A 12,778-nucleotide genomic window follows, 5' to 3' on the forward strand; every position below is an offset into this window, starting at 1 on the left:
GACTCCAATCACGTTATCCTGAATCCAATCACGTTATCTTGACTCCAATCACGTTTTCCTGACTCCAATCACGTTATCCTGACTCCAATCACGTTATCCTGACTCCAATCATTCTAGTCTTTGCTCTTACTCCTTAATGCAACTTGCTTAGCGGAGAAGCAGTAAATATACTAATTTTCAAGCTTTTTATTTGACCAAGACGTGAAGAACCGCACTCGAGGCCAGCTTACTACAACGAGACCACCAAAGCGGTTTGGAATAAAGATATTCAGGATAAATATGATGAGAGAAGTGTATTTAATAGAGCGACAGAACAGGCTTTAGTGAAAAAACCGTTGAAAAGTCTCATTTGTCAGGATTTGGCATAGGCTATCGGGAAACCTTGATGCTAAGCCAGTTCTTAACATTGAGATGTGTAGTCCATACATTTGACATTCATATTTTGTTGTCCGTGTTTTATCAGAACATGCTTAAATTTATTATTAACAACTACTAGGGGGTGTTTAATGACCTTGACTATCCATGAGGGTTAATTATCAACAAACCAATTAAGATAGTATCGAGTACGGTTTGACAAAATTCAAAATTCGATAACTTTATAAAACCAAAAATTGTCCAAAATAAGTAGAAAATAAACATTGATTTGTTTCATTCACGACACAACTTTAAAGGTAAATATTCAATATATATGCATCTGATTGCAGAGTTTGTGCCCTTTCGTCTCAGGTTCAGTCTTATTCATATCTTGTTCTTCATACCTATTTATATTTTCTGATGACACTGATCGCTTTAGCATAATTTTCAGTGCTACCAGAGACATATATACATGTGTATAATATGTCTCTGGTGCTACCTATATAATTGCAGATATATTAGTAAAGGACTGATTTGAATATATCATCGGTTACCAGTATTAATTGCAGTCAATGCTGCTTTCAATTATAGAACGAGATCTCGTTGTCGATATTAGTAAAGGACAGATTTGAATATCTCATCGGTTACCAAAATTAATCGCAGTCAATTAATGCTGCTTTCAATTATAGAACGAGATCTTGGATATATATCAATGAGAAAGCAATCATACAAAACCAGCAATAACAAAATATGTAATAGTTATTGACCAAGCAAGTTGGTATATGTCATTTAATCTGCATGACTAGGGTGACCCTGCTTGATCCGAACGACGTAGGAGTTCGGGTTAATGAGTTTCACTTTTCAATCGTAACTGTTTAATCCTACATGTAATTCATTCTGAAGACATGTCCCATCTAATCGAAGTTTGATTGGTCTCCAACTTACTAGTATTTATTTTTTTTTCTATTTTGGCACATACTTGAATATCAACCTCATTAAATTCGATCCCAAATATTCACTTTAGAATTAATGTACAATGTATCAATATTCAAAAGGTCGTCATAAATTTCATTGAGAACAAAACTAATCCAAATCAGGTTTCAGCTATTTGAATATTTTAAGAAATTAAAAATTGGGATTGAAATATCTGACAGCCTTTCACTTGATATTATCATATCTTGTCCAGATGACCTACGTGTAAATACATTACTTAGTTTATCCGTATGGCAGACAGCATTGTCAGTATAAACTGGGAAAAGTCGACGAGTCAAACATCTTTCTTTGGAAATTTCCGAGATAGAATACAAAACAAATTACTAGTTAATCACTAAAGTAAACTCTATAAATGCAGAATAAATGTATTTATATGTATATATTCCCATAATTATTTTATTTAGTAACTTCGAAAATATCAAATTGAACTTAAAAAAAATAAGGGTATTTGGCTTACAAAACAATATAACTACCGAACAAAATTGTATTCAATTTGTCAATTTTAAATGCCTCAAAATATTTATTTAAAGGAAAAGTTGACTTTAAATGTGTCTTTCTATGTTGTGATGTTACACTATTGTTTCAGAAAAAGGGTGAAGGTTTGGTACCATTAAAACGCTTAAACCCGCTGCAATTGTTTGCACCTGTCCTAAGTCAGGAATCTGATGTTCAGTAGTTGTCGTTTGTTGATGTGGTTCATAAGTGTTTCTCGTTTCTCGTTTTTTATATAGATTAGACCGTTGGTTTTCCCGTATAAATGGTTTTACACTAGTAATTTTTGGAGCCCTTTATAGCTTGCTGTTCGGTGTGAGCCAAGGCTCCGTGTTGAAGACCGTACTTTGACCTATAATGGTTTACTTTTATAAATTTTGACTTGGATGGAGAGTTGTCTCATTGGCACTCATACCACATCTTCTTATATCAATTTAGAAAAATACATTTCACTTAAAAACCTCTATGAAGATGAAAGTGACAAATACTGGAACTCCTGGTGCCCCATTAGAGACTAAATGATGAATAATCATTCTTGTTGTTTTGTTTGTTTGTTTGATTTGATTTAATCACCATAGATTTATCAAAGAACGAAATAACTTAAACATTCTCTCTTTGGTTATTACATAATTATTTATGTTTAACCTAATAAAATATCCCATTTATCTTTAGAGATAAAAAAAAATAAATTTCTTTGCTGTGAATATGTCTTTCTCTATACCTTAAAGTTTGTTCATACATGCCATGCTAGCTTATTTGTTACAATAACGTAAATTCAGTATATATACAAACAAACAAAAAATTCCATAAGCATACATCTCTCATTTCGATTTTATTTCTTTTTTTTTAAAGATCTGTGTTGCTTATGTTATGTAATTTATTCTTAGTGAGAGAGTCGATTTTCGGTCTGTTTATAGTTGTGACAAACTACAGTACAAGTGTTCTTGCTTGATTGTTTTAAGCCGCCGGCAAAGAATGTCAATTAATTTACAAAATATACATCTTTGTTTGTGTTTCATCGACAAGGTTTTAAAAGGCAATAAACTAAAAAAAATAAAGGGGGGGGGGAATATAACAAAGTTATGCCTACTAAATCAACACGAACAAATTGCAAGTTTCGAAATAATGTTGCCAAAATTATAATGCCTTATTTTTCAAAGATGGAATAATTTATTTCTTTGATTAATACAATTCCTGATATGACAGATAATAACAATAATGCAATAAACAATTACATACGTCAATAACCCTCTTTCCCTATGCATTATACATTCTGGTAATAACTTTAAAAAAAAATCCAAATCATTAACACATAACTGATGAATATTAACTGTAATTGGTAATATCCTAACTAAATTGGTGAGAAATAAACTATGTTTCATATTAACTGGTCGGTACTAGCATTCATTTTTATATATTGAACAAAATTCCATTCATGAACCTAAAATAACAAGTTTTTTTTTAGAGTATGTACATATATAATGTCATAAAATATTGTACAGTGCATAAATATTTGTATCTCAAAAGTCTTATAACTAGGCTTTACACAACAAATAATAGAATAAGAAGTGGTGTTTCTTTCATATTTCAACATTAAAAAGTGTTCCTAAATATTGCAAAATTGTAAAAAAAAATGTGTAATTATTATTAGATAATATTACCTCCATTCATAACATGTGTATGGATAACTAGCTTTCCCATGCCGACATGTGTTTTAGAATTACATATGAATTGTAATGGTATACATAATCTGAACTAACAGGAAGTTTTAGTTTAGGTATAAAAGTTTGGACATTTAATAGTAGAATCACTCCTGGTTTGACACAAACACGAAGTCAGGTATAGTATTAACTCTTTCTTTTTTTTATTGGCAAAAAAAAAATGTTTTACTAATACATGTAGTTCTGTTAAAATTAAAAAAAAATCATAGTCAATAGTTAATCACTTATTAAAACATACTTTTATCTGTTGCGGTTTTTTTTTATCACTCTTTGCGGATTAAGATGCGTGCTGTTTTTTTTTTATTATCATTATTTTTTTTAATATAGTTGTCTTTTTTCTTCTTTAAAATAATGTGTAAAACAATTAAATTTTAAAAAAGCTTTTTCTTTTTGGGATCGTTCTTATTTGAAACAGACTAGATTAATAAATCCATAGATATCGGAACCGTTCCAAGACATCTGCTTGTTTAAGGAATGACTGTAATATTTTTTCTGTCTATGAAGAAATAACATAAAAAATGTGGTGAACACCGAATAACCCGCGTAGCGAGTTATTTAAAAGTGTGCACTACATTTTTTTAGGTTATTTCGAATAGAAAGAAAAAATATTACAGTCATTCCTTAAAAATCAAATTCTAAATTCCATTTTTAGGGAGTAAATTTTGAAAAAAAACGTTGGTGACGTCACGGTCACATGACAAAATTATGTCTATGAGCTGATAGACAAAACACTTTCAGCCAATCAGAAGACGTGTTACATTCAAAATTAAATAATTTTTATATTGTTATACTATCAAGGATACATTGTTACGTTGCTATCGTTTGGTCTCTTTTTAATGTACAATACAGGGAAGATCTTATTTTCAAAATAAACCTAGTATCCATTGAAAGAAAGAATTTCTTTTAATTTGTACACTGTTCCTTTCGGTTACTACTCTTTGTTAAAAAAAAGCAATAAAAAATAAAAACAAACTTATGTAATTCATCACTTTTGAAAATACTTTAGAGAGATCTACTTGATGTCTAACCATATGTCGTTCAGTCAACCAAATTTGATTAGTATATAATAAAAGGACGATAAGACATGAATTATTTTATTCTTACTTTTGAAAAATATTCTAAAAGACTTTGAAAAAACCCATCAAACTTGAAAATCATGATCCTATATAATCCAAATTATAATCGTAACTTGATATATTCAGATACATTTCTGATAAGATGATATATAGCTGGCTATAAATGCATTCAAAATTGTAAGTTTCATTTAAATGATATTTTCTCATGTTTCAGAATGAAACTTGCCATCACAACTGTTGCTATCTTGGTCTGCCTTTGTGGCATGAAGGGAATCCTTGCTGACGATTATTACGGTGGTTCCGGATATTCCGGTAGCTACGGTGGAGTCGGTGGATACACCGGAAGTTACGGTGGTATCGGAGGATATGGTGGAAGCATGGGTGGATATGGCGGAGGCATGGGTGGATATGGCGGACATGGCGGTTATTCTGGATACGGACAAAAGGGATACTCTGGTTACGGCTCCAAGGGGTACTCCGGTTATGGTGGATATTCTGGTTACGGCCAAAAAGGATACTCCGGTTATGGCGGACATTCTGGTTACGGCAAAAAAGGATACTCTGGCTATGGTAAAAAGGGAGGATATGTTGACGAAATAGTTCAGTACGTTCCTCAACCAATCCCAGTCGCATCTCCATTTGCTGGTGGAGCCGGTATGGCCGGAGTTGGTGGTGTTGGCGGTATGGATGGCGGTATCCTCGGTGGAAACGAAGGACTTGGACTTTGTAAGTACTAATAACTATGTTTACTAAACTTACATCTACGTCATTTGGTCTCTGATTGATAGTTGTCTCATTAGCAATCATACCGGGCCAAATTAAAAATAGTAATCTTTCTAATATTTTTAATGTATTTCAAATTGACTTCAAAAGACATTTCAGTATTTCATTTATGGTAAAATTATCTTGAACTTTAAAACTTAACATTTCATTAAATTGTTTCCGTACATCTTGAGTATTGTTTTTGCAAAATTTAGTAAGACAGTCGAGTTTTGATTATTTGCTGTATTTATATAATGTTCTTATATATGGTCGTTTCTTGAATCGTAAAATTACGGTGATCAACATTGCCTGAAATCTTCAAGTCAAGTTTAGATGAAAAATGTACCATCTAGATTTTGCTTCTGTGGAACATTGAATTTTTCGGAACATTGAGAGTGTACCTAACTGTATGCGTAATATACCGAAACGTTCAGTTTGAACCTAACTGTATGCATATGTCTATCTTTTTCAGTTGGACTTCTGTTCCTTGCCTTCCTTTTGTTCAGAAACAACAACAGCGATTAAACTTATAGATTGAATTTAGCAAATATTTGGTACGTATTACTTCATATCATCGTCATCATTTCATGAATAATTTTCATTTGTATCGTCAAAGCCTTGCGATTTTGACAGCAGGACAAATATGTGTTTTGAATTATAAACAGATTGTGTGTTTGAAACCTCTCTATTACAGAACATATTCAAGCACTGCCTATACATTTACACGAACCAAACACTGTTGAATCTACGTTTACATTTCTTAAAATGAATTTCTTTTCGTCATTTTAAAGTTATATAATTTACGTCATAAAACTTTAAAAAAAATAATTCCATAGTAAATAAACCATGTATGATTTGTTTCTTGGGCATGGCTTAAACTTTGTTAATGTGTATTTTAAACAATAACTAGCATCATATAAAACAACACATCAGTTAAAATTTACGAATGACAATGTACACGACTGCTAAAATCAATAAGTAAATAAAAAATTATTGAAAACTAATTGATAGATATGTTTATTATTTTACAGGTATATGTGGCTGACCCTCCAGGAGTCTGTTTACAAATAAATGATTATATATATATGCAAAAACAATTTTATTTTCTAATTTGATATAACCAAGAGCAACACTTACACTGAGTTTTAAAATACCATTGAAAGTGCATTTTTTTGGTAAATAATCTATAATACAATAATATAGCATTATTGGTCCCTCATTCTAGAGATTTTATTAAACAATTGTATGGTCTGTTATGTGTTCCTTGCAAATTACAGCTTACCTACGATAACATATAGCTTACATCTATTACGTCATTTAGTCTCTGGTAGCTAGTTGTCATATTGTCAAGCATACCACATCTCCTTATTTCTATGTGGTAGAATATCTGCAAAACAATTAAACTCAATCGCAATTACATGCGCAACAACTAGCGAAAAATACAAGTTACTGATCTGTAATCGGATACTGGATGATCAATGGTATTCTTAAACGCGTTGTACAAGAGTGAAAGAACGGGGTTAATCTCTACAATAAAGTCTTTTAATTGAATTTACAATTAAACCAACAAATTATTTAGATCAAGATTACCGCGTATGATACATAATACTGTAAAGTTTCGAAATTTTCCCTAATTTTACAATTTCTTAAGGATATTGGCTGCTCTGTTTCAAAACAACAAGCTTTATCAAAGACTTATAATTGAAAGTATGTAAATAATATGGAACTAAAAACCGTGTCTTGCTTTTTTTAGATATAAACCATTAAGTACTTACTTACATGTACTTACAAAAATAATGAAAATTTAAGAAATTTAAAAAATGGCTTTTAAAACTATATGTCACAAAATTATGAAAAGAAAAGTAGGGGTAAGTTGGCAAAATGTTTAATGGCATTAAAAATACATGAGTAATAATGGAGGATTCCGAAAAACAGACAAAAAGTGATGATTTTAAATAAACATCTACCATATGAATAAATGGAGTTTGAATGATTTTACACTAGTAATGTTTTGGGGCCCTTTGTAGCTTACTGTTCAGTGTGAGCCAAGACTCCGTGTTGAAGACCGTACTGTGACCTATAATGGTTTACTTTTATAAATTTTGACTTGGATGGAGAGTTATCTCATTGGCACTCATACCACATTTTCTTATATCTATTGTTTGGTAGTCGTCAATGACACGGCATTCCAAAGATTCAAACAAAGAGAAGACATCTAGAGGGCAACATGCAGTCTTTACAATGAGATAAATGTCAAAACAAATAGAACATTGATAAGATATTGTAGTGTTTTATGAAATATGATTAAAAGGAAATTTAAGGTGGTACATAACACTACAGGGAGATAACTCTGTAAAATTCAGCTGAACGTTTTAATTACGTTCTATTGTTAAGGAAATATTAAGCTTCTTAATGATCAAAATTAGTGTTTGTCAAACTGCTATATATCCAATGAATTTTTTCCGATAAAGTGTGTGGTTCAAGTTTTTTGAAATTTTTATATTTTTGTCTAAGGGTCAAAGGTAATATTTTGTCACAATTTTAAGAAAATTAAACGAGCCAAATTAATTTTAGTCAAGGTGTTTGGTACTACCTTAAAGAGTACGCATGAGACAGCAACCAAACGACACTAATAATCATAAAGACATCTAGAGGTCATCATGTTAAGTGTTTGCAATTAACAATAAACATGTGTCTATACAGTTTGTCAAGCTCTAAATCACACGAGTCTAGAAAAGTTGTGTATACATTTAGCAATCTACTACCGACCGTGCGAGGAATGTATAGCCAGTCAAAGTCGTTAAAAACTTCCATCATCAGCAATCTACAATACCGAACTTTCTAAATGGTTAAAACAATATTACGATATAACAAAACAATTTTCAGAATTGGGAAATGTACACAATGTTGTTCATTTGGTAAAATGGTACATTGTAACCATGAATTAAAGGTATTGTTTTTTCACAAATTTAACCCTAAGGCTTGTTGTTACAGCTTGTCCTTAGTAGATATATAGGAAATCGAAGAGATCAAGATTAAAATGTCATTGTTGACAGGCTGTAATCATGCTGCACTGTGGTGAAAATCTAATTTAGTAATTACCAGTAAATATTTAACTAAAGGTTAATCTTATTGATAAACATAACTCTTCGTTTAAAGATAACCTTCAAAGTTGTGTTACATGTATGTTCTGTTCTTGTTTTTGCGTTTTAAATTTACCATGCACAATTGGTAAACATTAAATTAACTGTCTGCCAAATATCATGTTTATGCATAGTTTGAATTAAGCATGTAAAAGTGATCTAGTAATCTAGGATGGATAAAGCTATAAAGAGAAATAAGTTGGTATTAGTAAATGGAAAACGATAAGAAAGGAAATTTAATATTTTAATGAAGGTTTGACGGAAACAAAAAGAAATTTGTTGATTCCTGTTTAAACACACATGGTAGTCGTTGGGAACAATTTCACTTCTTATTGTTTAAGAGTGTTTTAGTTTTATTTTGGCATTATAGTTCTACATTTACTCAAACGCAGTTGAAAAGGGACACACTTGAGAACTAACATTGCTGTAAAACGTACAACTCCGTCTTTTATAGGAGATTGTGATATTAACAGTTCTGAAACCACCAATGTGGAGGACAAAGGACCATTCAATGGAGATCACAAACTTACTATCATTATTTACAGTTTGAAACATCACTCAAAATGCCTCATTTCCTTTCTTATCTGTACTTAGACTACCCTTCCGGAGCACCTGAGATCAACCCCGGTTTTTGGTATGGTTCGTGTTGCTCAGTCTTAGATTTTCTATGTTGTGCTTTATATATTGTTGTTTGCATTTTTTCTCGACTTATGTCCCTTTGGTATCTTTTGCCTCTCTTTTGTGTACACACGTATTCTATAGTTGTTCAAATCCTTGATCGCATGATCCTATTTGTCTGTACTGTTTAAGGTGTTATTGTACAGAAATCTGAAAGTAGAAAAACAGCCAATATAAGAGTGTTGAAATGCGTGATTTCCGTATTACAAGAATAAATCCTTTGATTTAAGTTTTTTTTCATAAAAAGTGGCAACCGATTCCAAGATGACAATCAAAAATCGTTAGTAGAAGAAATACCTTAGAAAGATAGCAATAAAACATTAAAGATTTGCACACACTACTTGAGCTAAGTGTAATTCGTATAAAATACTTATTTATTCCGCATACTTGCACAAAACACAGCTGCCTAATACAACTATTTAGAAGTACAAGTAATATTGTTTGTTGAAAGTTGTCTCTGTTAAACGGCACACGGAAAATGCTTCTCTTTAAGGCACTTCTGTTTTCCTCTTTCTGGTTAGGAATATCCACTAAATCAATTCAAAATTCTACAAACGAGGAGCAAGATTTTACTTTCCTCCGAAACGAAGTTAAAATTCTGAAAGAAAGATTAGACAATGTGACTGAGATAGTCGAAAAAGGTTAGTTATAATTTCATAATATTTTTTTATGTTGTTTTTTTTTACAATTGAACATGTTAAAGTACTTGTTTGAATAATGAATTCTCCAGCTGGTTCTTTGTTGTTTTTATTTTGGGTTATAGGATGTTTTTGTGTGGGGATAGAATCATTTTAGCGATATGTAATATTCAAAATTATTAACAGGGCTGATATGCATAAAACTACTTAAGTTCAGATTTGTTCTACATGTCCTACGATAAATTAGTACTACGATTGGATATCTTAACTTAAGTGGTTTTATGCATACCAGCCCTGACCTTTTTGAGGTCTTTTTATTGACAGGTTTTATTTTTAATATAGGTATGTCCATATGCTACTATTTCTTATTATTCATTTTTTGCTATCGAGATTAAAAGGGAAGAATTCAGTTATCAAAATATATTTTAACCTCGTTAAATAGGAAGAGGTCATAGTCCTATAGTATATGACCTGGGGCATTATTATCTATTTCTGTTTATTTCTGATTTTTTTTTTTTTACTTATGTTGCTATTCTTTATTTTTTATTTTCTATTTTTTGTTTTTATTATCAATGTGCCGCATTAAAAAAAATGAAAAATGAAAATATCAGCATGAAAACGTTAAATAACGGAAATATAATGCGAAGTCATATATTATAGGATTAGAAGAAGTCAGCGGTTATTTGGCTCTATTCATACATAAACAATTTGTGTCCTTGACAGTTTTTCTCGGCATTTTACGTGAAGTTTCCTGCACTGTTTATGCCTATTATGTAAGAAACCTTATAATGAAGTACAGCAACTGTTATTATAGAATGTAAGACGGCACGATTTCTTTCTGTTCTTCCCTATAAATTATCGGTCTAAAATTTAAAAAAAAATGATTACCTCAAACTCCAAAAAGCCTGATTTATGTCATTCCACTTTGACAAGTTAGACTTATACTATATTACTATGGTTTTTTTTAAGTCCAGTGGAAAATAGTTCATGCATATTCAGGTCGAGAACAAATGTGCAATTAATTCCAAAAGATAGGATCTGCGTGGTAGGTCCACTAGGACGAAGGACGGGAAATTTGGATTGCCACTGGAAAAAGGGTTTGTTGGATAGGGGCAAATATGTTAGTTTTAAAATAAAAGACCACACCAGAGTGTTGTTGAAAGGTTTTTTTAACGTGTGCAGAACGTGACTATCTACCTATACTGGCGAGTCATCGGAATTAACGACCCTATTCTGACCAAACATGCTGCTTATTCATAAACCCCACACTGCCAAACAAACACACCACTTAAGCAAACGTTTCACTGCATGAAGGGAGAAGTTTAGGAATGGCCGTATTTCTATACCAACCCTTCACAAATTTCTCGGATTGGAAGGTTATTTCGATAAACTTCAATGGTATTTTTAAACGTTGTGTATTTTGTCGCAATATCAATAAATGAGAGCATAATTATATACAAACCGCTTTGAATTAGAAAAGTGTTAAACATGTTGATTTTTTTTTATAATTCACTTTTTGTTATTTATATATGAATATCTGGTGCATACTGTATACCAGAGCTAATACTACTAGTCCCAATTACCTAAGATACCATGTTCATAAATGAAAAATATTGTTACATGTATATAAGCATGATCAAATTTGCACCGTTAATTTTATCATTTTTAAAAAGTTCTAATTATAAACCAATTCATTTGCAGGTACGAAAATTCGACAGAAAAACGTCTTATACTTTGTACGACTGTCATCCGCGACGACCTTGAACATAAATTCCATTGTCAAGTTTGACAACGTCATCACAGATGAAGGAGGTAACTTCAATCCTGGAGATGGAATATTCGTATCTCCGGTAACAGGAGTGTACCTTTTTTCGTGGACAGTCTTCACTGCTGCAGGTAAAGAAGTAGACACTGAACTGAGAGTAGACAACATTATCATAGACAGCATGTATGCATTCATTGGAACATCTAGCCATTTCCCTGCAACTAAAGTTGTTTTCTGTCAAGTGAAAAGGGGGGATCATGTATGGATTCAAACATCTTCACATACTACTGAAAACGTTTTTGCAGTTCCTAGTACAAGTAAAAGTTCCTTCACGGGGATGTTAGTTCATGAAAATTAGATTTATCATAGTTGGTGTTGATTTATAATGATTTATACGAATTTAAAAGAGGCGGCATGGAAAGTGGTATAAGAGACATATACTCTGACTGTATGTAGTTTGTCTTCTTATTCGGCAAAATATAATGTTTTGTTCATGTATTTCCGATGTATTTATTTGTTATTTTCAAATAAAAATCATTATTGCCATTTCTAAATAGTAATTGTATAAGCCATATGCAAGATAAAGGGGTATGTATACCTGTCACTTTGTGGTTGGGATAGTCATTTTTTCAGATACTTTTAAACCTAGGGTCTGTTCAATATTCGTTGTTGTTACTGTTCTGTTTGAAGAATTTATTCTCATGCCAATCTCACAATGTTTGATATATGTTTAAAAACATTCTGTATATTGTAACCCATTCAGTGAAATCTTTACTAACTGTTTTGATTATTGTTTCCTTGTTTTGTTATAAAACTTAAACATATCGTCAATTTCAACCTTGCTTGTTTTTTTGTGTGGAGTTTTTATAAATGTACACATCGATCTTGTGCCATGGCCATGGCCATGTTTTATGTTTTATGTATATATATTTTTTTTAAAGTTTCCATGTCTATCAAATCTTTTGATGGGCAACGAATGATTGATTTTAGGACTTCACAACTTTATATGAACTAATTGATTAATATAAAATATATTCCTTCAAAGACAAGGGAGTGAGTTTAAAAAAAATATGCCCAGACTAGGAAGTCAAAAGTGACACTGTTAAAAGTTAATAGTTGAAGACCATCCCGTCAGTGATGTTCGTTATATCCTTTC

General features: G+C 31.5%; 1 long non-coding RNA gene across 1 annotated transcript; it reads left to right on the top strand.

Annotated features, from left to right (window-relative positions):
- The first annotated feature begins 3,591 nt into the window (after positions 1-3,591).
- Positions 3,592-6,649, top strand: LOC127717820 (uncharacterized). The gene is made up of 4 exons (XR_007989430.1): positions 3,592-3,678; positions 4,851-5,362; positions 5,871-5,952; positions 6,430-6,649. It is a non-coding gene; the product is annotated as an uncharacterized LOC127717820 (long non-coding RNA).
- Positions 6,650-12,778: the final 6,129 nt, after the last annotated feature.

This window comes from Mytilus californianus, unplaced genomic scaffold, assembly GCF_021869535.1.
Source record: "Mytilus californianus isolate M0D057914Y unplaced genomic scaffold, xbMytCali1.0.p SCAF_10, whole genome shotgun sequence".
Taxonomy (NCBI): domain Eukaryota; kingdom Metazoa; phylum Mollusca; class Bivalvia; order Mytilida; family Mytilidae; genus Mytilus; species Mytilus californianus.